Source organism: Astatotilapia calliptera, chromosome 13, assembly GCF_900246225.1.
Source record: "Astatotilapia calliptera chromosome 13, fAstCal1.2, whole genome shotgun sequence".
NCBI lineage: Eukaryota > Metazoa > Chordata > Actinopteri > Cichliformes > Cichlidae > Astatotilapia > Astatotilapia calliptera.
The window spans coordinates 3,812,350-3,828,890 of NC_039314.1; the positions used below are offsets into that span (position 1 = coordinate 3,812,350).

The 16,541-nt window shown below is 43.4% G+C and overlaps 1 non-coding gene across 1 annotated transcript; it reads left to right on the forward strand.

The window, feature by feature from the left end:
* Positions 1–3,392: 3,392 nt before the first annotated feature.
* Positions 3,393–3,486, forward strand: trnai-uau (transfer RNA isoleucine (anticodon UAU)). Its single transcript has 2 exons — positions 3,393–3,430; positions 3,451–3,486. It is a non-coding gene; the product is annotated as a tRNA-Ile (tRNA).
* Positions 3,487–16,541: the final 13,055 nt, after the last annotated feature.

The window sequence follows — 16,541 nt, forward strand, 5'->3', positions numbered from 1 at the left end:
CCTACTCGGGTCAGCTAGCCACGACTTGATTCAGCTTAACTGGTTTTCCATTACCACCTAATGTCCGTGGTTGTTGTCATAGCAACGAGGCTGAGCATGACGTAATTAGTATGCCACACGAACGCTACAACAAAGTTGGTTGTCGAGGCAAAGATATAGCTGCTTTTTGTCAGACTCAGGGATCACGGTGTTGTTTTTGTAGCCATTTCTCTCATTGACTCATTTAAAAAATGGCGGTTCTCATGACTCATCAAATGATGCTACTGACCGGTCAGTTGGCATGCAGTCTGATGGCATCACATTTTAGCATCTGCTCAAATCACTTTCGAACCCTTCCTGAGCAGGTACCATTTTAGTACCTGTACCAGGTAATATGACCTAATGGAAAACCCTGAAAACTGTGGCAAGTTGATTTGAGTTGGTTCTAATGGAAAAGGAACTTTTGATCCCCCTCCTCAGGTTGGCCCTGGCAGTGCTGTACAGAGAACTGTTCCTCAGTTTTGATCAGAACCTGTACTTCACTTGTCATCCAAGGTTTTCAGTTAGGAAAAACCTGGATGGTTTTGGTCACTGCCACATTCTCTTCAGAGCACCTAATGTAGAATAAGACAGACTGAGTGAATGTCTCCAGGTCCTGCTGTTCAAAAATGGAGCAGTCTCTCAGATTAATACAGTCCTGTAGCTGGAGAAGAGCATCATCTGGCCATGTTTTAATGACCCAGGCGCTTGGAGGGGTTTGTTTTTTGAGGTGGGGGGGGGGGGGGGGGGCAGGCAGGGATGAGGAGCAGAGAGAGGTGGTCAGGTTGTTCTAGGTGGGGGAGGGATGTAGGCCTCTAGGCCTGCTTGATTTTAATGTACACACGGTCCAGTGTCCTGCCTCCCCCGGTAGGATACTTATCATGTTGGTGGAATTTTGGGGAATACAGAGTTCATACTTGCCTTATTAAAATCCCTGAGCTGTGTGGTTTTACTTTGCCTACTGCTTCCATGGCTGAGTTGCTGTTGTTCCTAATTGCTTCCACTTTGTTATAATATGACTAACAGCTGACTGTGGAATATGTAGTAGTGAGGAAATTTCACAGTTGGACTTGTTGCATAGGTGGCATCCTATCACAGTGGAGTTTTCTGAGTTCCTGAAAGCGATCTATCTTTCACAAAGGTTTGTAGAAGCAGTCTGCATGCCTAGGTGCTTGATTTTATACACCTGTGGCAGGAAGTGATTGGAACACATGAATTCAATGATTTGGAGGGCTGATGCTTTTGGCAATATAGTATACTTTGCTCAACTTCAGCATCAGTTTCTCACAAAGCAAAGCAGTGCAGGCAATCACTGTACTACCGGTCACTCTGCTCCCTTTGAGCAGAGAGTTTCATCAACCACAAACCTAATGCTATCCCTAACAAGAGCACTCTTCTTCTGTTCTCATGTTCTCTCCTTGCTGCACTACCATGCATCCTTACAGCTCTTCCTCTGTCATCGGCAGACTATGTCCCTGCTTAAAATTTATCTGATTGGGCTCCTCTATGCTGCAACTTTTCTACACTCGGGCTCTACAAAATAGTTTTCAGTACTCATACAATAACACTTATTGACAATACTAATTGACAAAAACCCCCCATAAATAATACTGCAAACCCTTAATGAGAAATGCTCTCTCTGGTTTCCACAGGTGATATTAGAGGTGATATTTAAATTTGATGTAATCGTGTGTGTATGTGCGTCTGCCATTGTTAGACGACATATTTCTCATTTATCAAAATTACCATGTTGTGGCAAACATGGTTTTCATTGTAAAAAAGAGGAAGGCAGATTCAAAATATTGAAACTGTTTCGTTCCTCTTCTATCATTGCTTCTGCATTCTGCATCAGCGTATTTGGGGAGGATTTGAACCGGCAATGACCTGGTCAAATACTCTAAAACTCTCTAAAACTTAAAAATAAGCGTATTTGAAAAACACATATACAGAAAAACCGAACTTAAATGGAAATAAAAATTGTTTAAAATTTGTTAAAGAATTTAATTTGATGAATATGAACAGAGCTAGCTGTGCACTACATCACTGACATCAACACTGTTTTTCAGACAATTTTTCAGACATCTGATTAAAATATTGTGGTTACAGTATTAAAGACTGAGCTGAGGTCAAGGAGAAATGGTAAATGGCCTGTATTTGTATAGCGCTTTACTAGTCCCTCCCAACTCTTGAGCCACGATCGCCCCACAATTACAATAGAGAGCAGCTGAGAGTGAGCAGCAAATCATTTTAGAGCTTGACCAGAGCTGTGTCAATGTATTATGGGAGCAGAAATAAATTCATGAAATAAATCAGTTAGGTGGCCAAAGTATTTTCTAAAATCTTGGCAAAAATGGCAGCTTGGAGGTTGGTTTAAAATACTATGGTTCTTTAGTACTTCTGTTATTAGCGTCTTTAGCAGAGGATAGATTTGACCATCCTTTATGAAAGGAAAAGTGCTAGCTCAGAGTGAGCCACAAGATCTGATTGTTTATGAAATAATCAATCAATTTAACTGACAAGCAGTGATCATGCTAATAGTTAATTAATGTTATTTTAATAAATTTAATATAATTACTGATATCGGCAATACTGGCCCTATATTTACTTGATATTGGATTGATACCAAAATTTGTAGTGTGCCACAGCACAGCTGTGAATGTGGGAAAGTGTGAAATGTCCAGGCAAGTATATACATGTTAAATGACAAGATATGTGTGTTCAGATAGCGTCAATTAACAAACAACTTAAGGTTTTTTATTTCGATATGATAATTCTTCATAATTAAACAATAAGAACAAATAGTCTGATGACCTGTAGTCATTATGAAACGACCAACAAAACATTATGAAGAATTTGAAATACAGTAACACATTAAATTTTTGTACAAAGTATCGGTATCGGACCAGTGTCGTTGATACCACCCTGAATTTTACTTGGTAACGGATCGGAAAGGAAATCAGTGGTATCGCACATCACCAGTCAGCGCCAAAATTCAGCCAGCTCTTCTTCTTCGTGCCACGCAAGTACTTCCGGGTCACGTCATACAGCCATATCATTGACCCAACAGTTACGCGATATAAAGCAGCTTTAGACACGTTAGTTTGTTAGGCACTAAGACCTTCAGCTGACATGTTATTTAGCCATAAGTTAAAATGTCCTTGAATCATGACGCTCCTGTCATTACCGCTGTTAAACACGTCTTAGCAGCTTTTCTCAACATAAGTCAGTAAATGCACCGTTGGTCGTCATCGCGTTTAAACAAACATTATTCTCTCGATATATTCAATCACTATATCAAAGGTGTAAAATCATCAGTGACGTGACACCACATCTGTTTCAGGGTTATAAGCTCAACTGCAGGCTTAACACAGTGAGCTCCAGTGGCGCAATCGGTTAGCGCGCGGTACTTATATGACAGTACACTGTAGAGCAATGCCGAGGTTGTGAGTTCGAGCCTCACCTGGAGCAGCCTTTTGATAGTACGCCCTGAAGTTACCGGTGTTTAATCTTTTTTTGTAAATCGACCTCTGACAGCTTGTCACGCGCATCACAGGGTGATTGATAGACTTATTAAAAATTCACTGTAAACAATTTATTGTCGACGCTCAAAGTTTGTACGCTGGCTCCATTTAAACTAAAGATAATACAAATTTAAATATGACAAGCCTACTTTTTAATCTAATTAGTTTTAATTATTAATTATTTAATTATTAGTTCTAATTATCTAACTTACAGTTTTAAATTTGAATGCAGGACTACGTAGTTATTAGACACTTAAGCGACAGTTGCGCTTCAACGCCAGCAGGAGGCAGCAACTCTCCATCTCTGCGCCTTCTCACTCTGACAGGGAAGTGAAATGTTGAATTCGTATTCCCCCGTCTTGCAGGATGTGATATTTTATATGATATTTTAGAAAATATAAAAACTTTAAGAAATTAATAGATGAATACATGAATATTTTTGCATTTTTGTGCAACGAATTTATTATATATACACAGTTTATTCATTCCGTGTGTGTGCCCCACCCCCGCGGTTTCAAACCTTTTGCTTCCATTACAGAGCTTGTACTCAAGCTGCTGATATGAACACCATAACACGGTTTGAATACAAAAACAAATTTCAAAGCACGTGATTCACTGCTGAGCGACAAGTGTATGCAGTAGATTTATTTTTTATTCCTATTTATTCTATTTATCCCCTTTGTATATTTTATTTATATTTGTCTCTGTATTTATATATGTGTGTGTGTGTGTGTGTATATATATATATATATATATATATATATATATATATATATATATAACAATTCTGTAACTGTAACTTCGGTCGTTGCTGTGCTTTTTGGAAGTCGAATTTCCCAGAGGAACCCACCCGAGGGATTAATAAAGTTCTATCTTATCTTATCTCTTATCTTAGATTTCCAAAACTGTGACTTCACGTTTCCCCTTGCCCTTGTACCACTAGATGTCGCTGTTGTCCAACGTTTGGATTAGCTGCGCTGTTTTTCCTGACGTTTGAATCTGACTGGCTGTCTCTGCTGTTTGAATAAAAACAGTTTCCCCCCAACGTCTTCACATGTCTGTACTCTGTGTGTTCTCATCTGTCTGCACGTTCTGCACATATGGATGTCTGCATTTTATTATTGTATTTTTAAAAGACTGACGAAACTATCTTTTGGAGTAAGTCATGACTGAGGTCTATCTTTGTGACGCTGTACATGAAAATACATATGAGTAGAGCAGGGGGGAAAAAAGCTGATTTACTATATTTGTCGTGTGTACGATATAAAAATGGACAGGCAGTGCTACAAGATGATATGATGCAAAGCTGAAATCATTTGCCTCAGATAAGTCGAATACGAGGTCTACTGAAAGACTTTCACTGTTCAAGACATTACCCGTGTCTCCTCCAGTCCAACCAAACACACTTTGTTAGTTTTCTTTACATTTTCATTGCAGTGCCTATCATCACCACACCTTGCCTGTTTGCCCAAACATTTGCAGGAGTGTCCTTTCATTCTGCCAATGTTATCTTTTCACCCCCTTCTCCCTTCACTTGGTGTCCAGTGAGAACCAGCTTTATTCTCTCAGCATGTGCTTTATCTATATTAGAATAAATGTGTCAGAGCAGGAAAAGCAAAAATGGTTAAGCAAACAGTAGATTTCTGTTATCGTTAGAAGATAAGAGCCAAAAACATACAGTCTGAGATATAATTATGTGAGAGGAATTGTAATGCAGATAAAGAAAATAGCAGCATTAAAGCTAAATGCAGTCAGTGATTTTATTTACATAGTGCATTTGTGTCGACATTACAGCATCAGAGAGAAAGCTCAACAAGCAGAAGTTACCCAGTGGGGTGGACGAACTCCACTGCAGAAGAAAGGGAACTGCAGGGTTTTCTGGATAAGGGGGCCACTAGAGAAAACAGAAAAGAGGAGTGCAGGGTGACTACGACCAACAAAATAGATAGGAAAGCATAAACTATGGGAGAGAGTAGACAAATGTTAGAATGTAAATAGTTTTAAAGTGTTGGCTCACAGTCATTAAATTTATGGGCTAAAGTGGTTGATTAAGAACTTGTTTTGGAGTGGCTGCAGCTCAGGAGGTACAGCAGGCAATCTACTAATTGGAGGGATGGTGGTTTAAATCACTGCTGTTTCAGTATGCATGCCAAAGTATCCTTGGGCAAGATACTAAATGCCAAGTTGCTGATGTGTTCATTGAAGTGTAGACAGTAAACAGAAAGTGAGTGACACAAGTTATTTAAAGAAGAAAAACACTGTATGTGAACCAGCCTACTTACTTGTTTTGCCCAAACACACCCAAAGGACAAACCAAAACGAGTATCATATTCACAGAAAACAAGCTCCATGTCATCTGACATGTTGACAATTTGCCTTTTGATTGCATTTTCACATAAAGGCACTTCATAGCTTTGGCTTGCTGGGATGTAAAAGCGGAGCCATTTCAGTGATTTAAAGCTTTGCTTTTGTGGGAGTTCGTGTGTATGGCTGATATTTAGCAGTGAGAAAATAAGTGATTGAAAACATCTGATGGGAAAGGAAGAGTGGTGAGTGTGACGAAGAGAATAAACAGGATACAAAGGCGCGATAATTGCGAGCCTGTAGGTGTTGTGGCAAGACCTGTTCTTAGATCTCTAACCTGATCTGGCTTGCATGCACCAATCAGAGCAGAAACTGGTGTGGTCTTTTATGATACAAATTAACCACAGAGACTTTTATTTAATAAATTCCAAATTCATTTTACACGAGTGCAATTTATGTACCTGTTGAGACTGCCATCTTTAGAATGATTGCTTCCCACAAGAACGGTTTGTGCCGGAAGCGTTGCATGTACATATACATGGAACGAAAATCCCTCAACTTCAGTGCAGCATTTCAGTTTTGAAATGTATCTTGCAATAGTATAATAGGATCTTTAGATCCCCGACTGCCCCCGGGCTGTTACTAACCACACAGCTATGTGTCACAAGCTGTAATTCACATCTGTCTCTGGTTAGCAGAGTGCTCACTCACTATCTAGCCGTCTGACAGCTCCCAGGCCCAGCTGTTATGTATTGTGGCCCGTGGGCTCTGCTCTTCGTTACGTGTGAAGGTATAATTATTATCATTATTGTTTTGTTTTGCTTTTTTTCTTCCACTGCTCTCTCAAACCCAGAGGGACTTTACTGATGGAGTGCCTGTCAAGTCACCGAAAGGAAATGATGTCATTTTTCCTGGCTGCACACCAGTGAAACTTCAGGTCAAAGGTGTGTCTTGTCAGAAGGGGAGATGTGTGTGAGCTAGATGTGACCCGCAGCCGGGGAGGGTTGAATAAGTTTTTGAGGAGGACGTGAGATAATGGTTTGTTCCTGGGAAGTCAATTATGTATGTGGCTGGTCTTTCTGGGGAAGTGTGTGAATGTTGGGAGTCATCTGGTGAAGAATTCCCAGCCGTGCCATTTACATTTTTTCAACTTCTGCTTTCCCAAGGTAAACTGTGAATGTCTCCAGCACTTTATTATTATCATCTGCCTCAACAGCTGATAGTTTGCCTGTCTGTGTGATTGTGTGTGTGGATGGATATGGGACATTGTGTAAGAGACCTGGAGATTGAAAGTAGTAAAATAGCAAAGTCACTCAAAGGGCTGTCCTTACAGTTTACAAAGTGGTAAAGGAACAATCCAACACTTTCCAGAGGTGAACTGTGGCCTCAGAAGCAAAAGTATCGACTTCTCCAGTCTGAACAGAAGATTCTGCTAAAGCTAACAGGACGCTAGCAGTCCACAGTTTTCCAGTTTTCTTACCCCAGCTGATTGTAGGTGTTCCCAGGTCCAGTACCTCAAGTTCTTGTTTGCCAGTGGTGGTAAAATGGAAAGCCAGATGGTTAGATGGACTGATGTTTGTCAGCCGATATCACTCAGTCATGAGCTGTGGGGTGTGATCAACACAGCAGGACTGTGGAAACAAGTGGCCCAAATTATTTTCCTCCATAGCCTTACACACAGGTTGAGGGACTCATGCGTCTGGCTGAAGCTTGGACTAGATCCACTCTTTCATGTCGAAAAGAGCCAGCTGGAGTGATTACGACGCCTGGGTTTTCCATGTCCTGATGATGGGAAACCTGCAGGTAGACTCAACAGAGTGTCCTGCTGTGATTCAGGATCAACAAGGAGGAACTGGGAAAGAATATTATGGAAAGTACATTTAGCAATCCCTGATTAATCTTCTGCCACTTACATGGAAATGACTGGATGAAGAAGCGAATACTACGGCTCTTTCTAAAATAAGAGGCTGTATGCAAGTGTAGTACATTACAGCCAAAGCTGACGGCATGATCGTACCAAACTTCTTGGTACTTCTTGTACCAATACAATATGTTTCTTCATGGTCAAAAGTAAGGTTTTAAATAACCGTGGTATTAGGATCAACAATTAAAAGGTACAAAAATGGATATGTGGTAAAGTTTGGGCAGTTTATTATATACAGTGAAAAGAAACCTTGTGAGTTTACCTGAGTTTGTCAATAATATTTCCATCTTCTTTCTCTTATTCAATTCAGGCTTCACTAGTTAACAGCACTGGTAATTTAGATTAATTTAGTTTGTAAAACAAACCCTGCTAACTGCATGTCTTTGGGAGGAAGATTGAGTACCCAGAGAGAACCTATGAAGACCTGAGGAAAACATGCAAACTACCCACAGAAAGGCCCAGCTAGTGGATTTGAACCCAGGACCTTCATGCTGTAAGGCAACAGTGCAAGCCTGTCAAAGTTCTTCCAAACCATCAGCGCGACAGCAACATTTCTCCTTCTGTATTATTGTACACAATGAACTTAGACAGTCTGCTGCTTTTCTCCTTGCATTGATTTATATCTTGACACACTGGACAAGTGGTAAGACTAACATCTTCTAACTAAACAGGAGCCCACTCATACAGCACTAATCAATAGGGAACCTTTACTGTTCTTTATCAAAAACCCAGCAGAAGCTGTCATAGGAGTATTCATGTATTTTAATCTTTACTCCTAACCAGCTTGTGGGGATAGGTTAATTGGATAATCCAAATTGCCACTAGGTGTGAATGTGTGAGTGAATGTGAGTGCGAATGGTTGTCTGACCCTGTGTGTTGGCCCTGCGACAGACTGGCGACCTGTCCAGGGTGTACCCCGCCTCTTGCCCTATGACAGCTGGGATAGGCTCCAGCGCCCCCCGTGACCCTGAAAAGGATAAGCGGAAGCGAATGGATGGATGGACTCCTAACCAGTCCGGGATGCATTTTAGCCACACACTAAGCAACTATAGTTGAAGTTTCCTTGTTGCAAGGCTTCGTTTGGATGCCAAGTAGGTAAAAGGTCCATACAAAGGGATAGGCGTAAAGCTACTCCTTTTTTTTTTTTTTTTTTTTTGCCTGTCCTGTTTGGCTCTTTTGCCATCAGAATTGTTGTCTAAAGGCAAAGAAAGATGCCCAACGGATTTACTTTACCAAACTGACCATCCCAGCCTTGCCGTAATGGTCCATTTGATTCACCTTTTATTGTTTATTTTATTTTCACTTACTGAATACGGGACAGACTTGACTGGGGGAAAGAAGGGGAGAAAGAAAGAGGGAAAGAGAAACAGCTGAGAAGAGGGACGGGGGAGAAGGGCAAAAGAGAAAAAACAACAGAACGGGCAGAGAAAAAAAAATGCATATATCAATCACCTGGGTCACCTGCTGAGAAAGAAAAAAGAAAGCAAGCAGAAGAGAACAAGACTAATAGAATAAACAACATCACAATGATATATGGGAATATGACAGTAAATACTAAATATTAAACATTATTGTGCAGCACATAAGATCAACAGAACACAGTGTGCTTTGAGGTAGGAGCCAAAAAGGGTGTAGTTTGTGGGTGTGATCACCCGTGTGTACACCTGTGAGCATGGACGCGCTTGTTTTTTTTTTTTTTTTTTTAAAAGGTTCCTTCATGTAATAATCTGCTAGAGGGTGTGGGGGGGCCACAGCCCCGTCCTCCAGAGCGTGAAGCAGGTGTAGAGGAGATCAAAACTCCAGACATCCAGAGGCCCCCAGAACACAAGAGACCATGGAAGACCAACAGAGGGGCAGCTGCGCCACTGTCCCGGAAAGAGCTGAGGAGAGTCCCAGATGAGGGCTCACTCAGCAGCCGCGGAGCAGAAGCCAGGGGGAGTTGCAGTGACGCGCCCGTGAGCTCCGCCGGCAGCCAGCTGCGCCTGAGTGACCGAGCCCCAGGCCGAGAGGCCGGGGGCACCCCACCTCCGAAGTGGCCCGAGCGAGCCCCAGGCTCCAGGCCCCGATAAGCGGCCGCCAAGGAGTGAGCCGGTGTGTACCTGGACGCCCATCCCCGGACACAAAGAACCACCAACGCACCGATGTCTGAGGGGGTCCGCCACTGGCAGGGGAAGTGGTGGTGGGTGGAGATAGGCCTCCAAACCTTGGAGGGCCTGAGATGTCCCCAGAGAGGTGGCGCCTGACACCCAACCTGACATATAGACACAGACATACAGGCACACACAGACACAAACATCCATTCCCACCCTCATGCTCTCATATGCACTTACTCCACACTCAACCAACGTGGAGACAGACATAAAGAGACGTTGTACACACGATCACACTCCCCAAGCGTACTCTACAAACCGGGTCTAGGTGCCCCCACCCCTGGAGGGGGGAACTGCACCCAGACCCAGGTGGTGTTTCCCTTTTCCCTGCGGTGGGGGGAGGCAGACCGCCCCGACTCCGCAGCAGCAGGAAGGCTCCACACTCCAGACCGCAGCCAGACGGCCAACTCCTCCTCCTAGTCCTAGCCCCCCCGCTCCAGCAGGTCGCAGAGAATGGGGGTGAGAGAAGACTCCAAACCTCCCTCCACCCGCTCATTGTAGTGTTGATGCATGTGTGTTCTAAGGTGCATTTAAAACCCAGGAGGGCATGGAGCTACCTGCCAGAGAGCAGCAGGTAAGCGCATGGTCCCTCCTGCTAGCCCTCAATGTCTACGTGTATTTAAAATTGAGAGGTGGGCAACGATGCCAGGGGTGGGGTGTACACCCTGATGGTACTTTGGACTCCGTGTATCGTGCCCACCCCCAAGATCCTATATGTATGTGTAATGAGAGTGTGAGTAATGTGAATGTCTAAGTTGTGGGATAAAATTGAGGCAGAGGCAGCCAGAAGGGGACAGAGGGGGGGGGGGGGGGGTAGCCTCCTCTGCACCCTGGTGACATACCCCTACTCCAAGGCCCTGCATGTGTGGGTGGTTGTGGTGGAGCGGGAAGAGGGAGGCAGCTGGAGATGGGGAGGGAAGGAAGGGAGGGGCAAGTGACCCCTCCCTGGGGCCAGCTCCCCCGCTGACCCCAGTAGGCACCCCCATACTCCGCGACCCGCCAGGGAAAGGGGGCCCAGGCCCATCCAGACCGGGCCCAGTGCAGCAGCGCCGCCCGGCCCCACAGAGCCCGGGACAGTCCACCCAACCCCACCACAGAGAAAACTGCACCCACCCCACCATCCACTCATCTTCCAGACTACATAAGACAATAAACACCCAGGCTGAGATCTTCCTCCACCTCTCCTGTATCTCCCCCTCCTGCAGAGGGAGCTCCTGAGGAGAGGAAAGCTCCTGCAAGATGTGACAATCTCCCCCACCAGTTGAAGAGCCCCCCAGGTGGCTCGACGCACCGGCGGCACCCTGCTCCAGGGCTGGGCCCCCATGCACCCACCCGCCCACAACCCCGGCAACACACCAACCAGGACCCAAGCCCCCGAGGCCCGGTCCGGGTCCCAGCCCAGAGACGGAGCGCCCCCAGAACCTCACGCCCATCCCGGACCCACCCAGGGGCAGCCAGGCTACCAGGTCAGTAACCCACGTCCGTCAGCACAGACCCTCCCCTAGCCCCGCTGCACGCAGCCGCGAGGAAACAGTCACCTGAGAGCCAACAGAGCCCCTAACCGGACATGACCGCTACCCCGGGTTGAGCCCCCCAAGGAAGATGCCTCCAGGGAACCCCCCGACGCCCTAAGCCTGTCCCTACCCCCACACCAATCACAACAGTGAAGGCGGGACCAAACTATGACCCCCCACCCCCACTAGGTGATGGAGCTACTCCTAATGCACAAACAAGTTACAAGTGAAGTGGTAGATATTTAACATCTGGTTAAAATCAAACCACTTCCTGGATTGAATAATGAGATTTATCTTCTGTAAAGTGTAAACACTTCATCGAATTTTCTGTTGTTGCACCTGCAGTATGCTCGACATATTTTATGTTTGAAGAGAATGCAAAGCGCAAAATTGCTTATTCTACACTCCTATATTAGCTTTGTCAAGCTGTTAGAAACTAAAAATAAACGTGATGACGCCAGTTACTGTAATTTGTGCTGCACATTCTCACTCAGGAATAATGAAAAGTGAGTCCAGCAGCAGGTGGGATCTGGAAAACTTGTAACAGTAGTCCAAGTTTTATGTGAACTGAACACTGTGCTGCGCCCGACGAGCCAGATGCACTTAAGAAGTGAAGAGTTAACAAGTGTGTGTATATGTGTGTGTCGGGAACAAGGGTGTGTAAGGCTAGTTGGCTGTCTTCCCTGCTGGACCTCCTTAACCTAATTAAACATCCCTCCAACAGGCTGGTTCCTTTGCCAACTCCAGCCACACACGCACGCACGCACGCACACACACACACACACACGCACGCACGCACGCACACACACACACACACACACACACAGAAATGTATTTTGGTCTGAAACTAATAAAGATCACACTAAAGTGATGGTTCATCATAGAAAGGAAGGCCTTCTCTGAATGAGACAAACTCAGAATCTGTGTCGTTCTTTTCTTGTTTAGAGACTTCAGGAACTTCATTTTTTCCATATATGATGATGATGAATTATGATCACAGCTGGCTCACAGCTCAGTGGACATTTAGATGAGAAAATATATATTTAACACATTTAAGGAAAATACTAATAAAATAAAAAATAAAATAAAATAAATGTTTATTAAGCAATTTTGATAGGAAATTGCTTAATTTTAGAAATGTTTTTGCTCTTTTTTGCTGTTTAGTTGTTTTCTTTTAGAATCATTCATCTTAGCAGTAGGATTTACATGAAAAGAGAAACAAATTAAGTTTGAGTGAAAATGTACATTTTTTGCACGCTCTGGTCGACTGACTCAGTGAATCAAATGACTTAAAAAACTCGATTCACTTTGGTGAGTGACTCATTAAAACTCGATTCAGTAAAAAGAATCAAATTTACCATCACTAGCCCTTTGTTTGGCCTGCTAAAATGGCGCCCCGGCGGCCACGCCCCCTGCCTTGACATCAAGCTCCAAAGCCTCATAGACAATGGAACCAAATTTAAAAAAAAAGAAAAAAATGTTGTTGTTACGTTGACATCATCATGATGTCATAACATGCCTTAGATCTGTGAATCCTTAAATCCGGGTAAGAAGCCCAAACTGTCAGTCCGTTTACTTGTAACACTCGAGATTGCAGCATTCAAAGGTACGCCTGAGAAAAATTTTAAAATAGTTGAATCTTTAAGACAGTCACTTCATCAACACTCTGACATGTCTCAGAGTAAACACAAAAGCCGACAAGCTTACGCTGGCTTTACTACAATGGACCACCAAAATCCAGAGCCAAATTCTGATGAAACACATTTCCAGCTTCCACTCAAGAAGAAGCGAGGCCCGAATTATGTCGCACAGAATTGCAGAAGTGACGACAGCTGCTCTCCACCAAGGAAAAAAAGACGAATCTGTGAAGAAAAAACTGTGTTGAAAAGACGATACAGTCAGATTTCCAAAGGCAGCAAAAAGAACTCTGAGAGCTACTCTCCAGAGAGAAAGAGGATGAGAGTAGACACTGAGAAAAAAGAAACAGCAGTGACTCGGAGCATCCAAAAAAGTTCTTCTTCAAGGACTATCCAACTCCAAGTTCAGAAAAAGAACAATATGAACTTGAGTGATACCAAAAACTCTTAAAACACACCAAAAGACAACAAGAGGCCAGAACAAGCAGCAGTGACACAGAACATCCAAAAAAGTTCTTTGTCAAGGTCTATCCAAGACCAAGTTGAGAAAATGGACGTTACGACCTCGAGCGATACCAAAAGCTCTGAAATCACACAGAAATACAACAAGAGGCCAGGACAAGCACCAGTGACACAGAGCAGCCAAAAAAGTTGGACGCCAAGCACTATCCGACTCCTAGTTAAGAAAATGAACAATATGACCTTGAGTGAAACCTCTGAAAACACACCAAACACACCAAAAGACAACAAGAGGCCAGAAGCAGTAGTGACACAGGGCGTCCAAAAAAGTCCCTGAGCCAGGACTATCCATCTCCCAGGTCAGAAAACAAACGATACGGCCTTCGGCTGAGGAAAATAAAGAAAAAAAAACTCTTACTGCTCTGTTTATTTCTTTAAATGAACACTTGTACTTTTTTGTCATAGAAGAATAAGAATATTAATATGAATATGAACACCAAGGCGTTTCCAGGCCAGCCAAGAGATATAATCTCTCCAGCCTGACTTGGGTCTACCCTGGGGCCAAATCCCTGGTGGCACCCTTGCCTCCATGGGCACCTTAACTCATCACTTTTGATGCAGAGAATGTATTTTATTGACTAATATTAGTAGGCTGAAGCCTTTTACTTCTACTTACTTCTGATTGGCTTTTACTATATATTAATATGCTTTTTTAAGGATCAAGACGTGGGTGTGTTTTTCCAGTTTCATTAACAGTAGTTTTTTCAGAGATCAGATGTCCTCACATCTTCAGCAGTAACGTTAATCCATATTGCACAGAGTGCATGTTTTGTATGATAAATTTTACCCATACCCTGCAGAATGAGAGACAGAGCAGCCGGGCTATGTAAAAAGTGTAAGGGGGCGTGTTCACGGTCACGTCCAGTGGGTGTGTGGGCAGAGACGCTCCACCACGAGTTACTACTGAGCAGACTCTGGCTCCAAAAGTGGAACATGGCAGCTCCCACAAGCGGGATATTTTGGCTTCATTTTTGCACAATGGGAGGAAGTGCTGTCGTGTCGTTCATCTTTTATACAGTAATTGGTTAGGACCAATCAGCAATCTTCTCCTTAAGAAATTTCAAAAATATACAAAACAATATATATAACTTCATAAGTCAACAAAAATAAAATCCAGAAAAATCAAGTAGCTTTTCAGATTCATGATTCTTTCGGTTGCATCATAAAGATGTTTCAAGTTTATACACTTAACCTTAAGTTGAGGTCTTTCATGTCTCTTTAAAAATAAACAGAAACAAAATCCCTATTCAGAAATCTCTCTTCTATATGATGGTTTGTGTGTGTAAACGTGTATGTGTGTCTGTGTGTCCACACACAGCAAGCATTTGTTTGGCCTGCTGATATGGCGCCTCGAGCAAAAATCCTGGCCACGCCCCATCCCTTAAGATCCCGCTCCAAAGTCCTACTAACCTACAGATTTAGAAAGAAGACGCTGCATTGTTAACTCTGAGGGAGATGGAGAATGAGCCTATTTCCAAAAAAGTGGAGTGTGTTCCTTTAAATACTATATATTGTTAAAAACTAACACACACACACACACACACACACACACACACACACACACACACACACACACACACACACACACACACACACACACACACACACACACACACACATTCTTCTTGGAAATTACAGTGGATTTAAAGGATTTGCAGGATTTCGCTCCTCATTTACGGCCTCTTGGATTAGGTATGCGACATGTTGTATGAATCAGTGTTATAGATGCATATGAATGCATTCATTTTAGATCCAGGAAACTATTTCACTCCCATAGCTGCCAGGAAACTCGAACCTCCTTTAGTTGTGCAGCTTCCTATATGTTCCCTGCAAGATTTAAAGTTCTCATTTGTCAAAAAAATTGCATGGGGAGTATTATCATCCATGCTGGAGAGTTTGTTTGGATTCCAGCGTCCGCCCTGCTCCCCTAGACTTGGGATTCTGGCCTAACGGTGCCTGGTGAGAGACCACATCCTCTAAGACTGGCCTGCCCATCTAGATAGATGTCACATGCATGGTGAGGGGAGGAGGTGTGTTTGATTTATGCGTGCAGAGAGCCCTCTGGAAGAGGAAGAGTGTGTGACCTGATGGTAGGCCAGAATCTCTAAAAAGGTCCTTCCTGAGAGTTGGAGCCAAGCAGCACTCTGGGTTGGAATGATCTGAAATCACTGCAGGAAGAGGGATGAGAGTTCGGAGATGTGAGTCCTCACAGTTGTCTCCTTGATAGTTGTTCTCTTTTTCTTCCCACTAACGGTTTGCATAAACAGATAAACACACACATCCATGCTTTAGATCTCTAAATTCCTTAAAACATCTGCTTTTACCACATAAGCACACACACACACACACACACACACACACACACACACACACACACACACACACAAACATGCATGCACATACTTCCCTCCGGTCACCATGACTTGTGTGTTTGTTGCTTTGTTGCTATAACAAATACCATAATCTTCATTTTCGCATGAGCCAGGTGCGTTTCATCAGTCCTGCAAATTCTTAATATGGACCCGATCGTTTATAATACATCCATTGTGTCCGTTTTTGCTCACTGTGTAACGACAGCATGAGTCAGATACGGATAGTATAAATAAGAATGATGACCTTTGATAGAGGAAGCCGACTGTCTGATTGTGTGCCAGTGCGATTGTGTACTCTACCTGCTGCGCTGCCAGCTCAACGTCACTGTGGCCGGAAAAGAAGGGAAGGATGCCTGATTAGTGCATTTGTGAGGGAATAGGGATTCGTGTGTATGTGTGTTTGGCTAGGGAAAGGCGCTTGGCATAGCTGGGCATATTTTAACATGTTTTTACAACTGACTACATAATCTGCTCTTTCATGTTTATGCGTAGTTTTGTGTATACAATGACAGCATATGGTTCTCACTAGTGCATGTCAAAGTTTCTTTTTACAAAGTATAAAGTATGTAATGGGGTAGGATT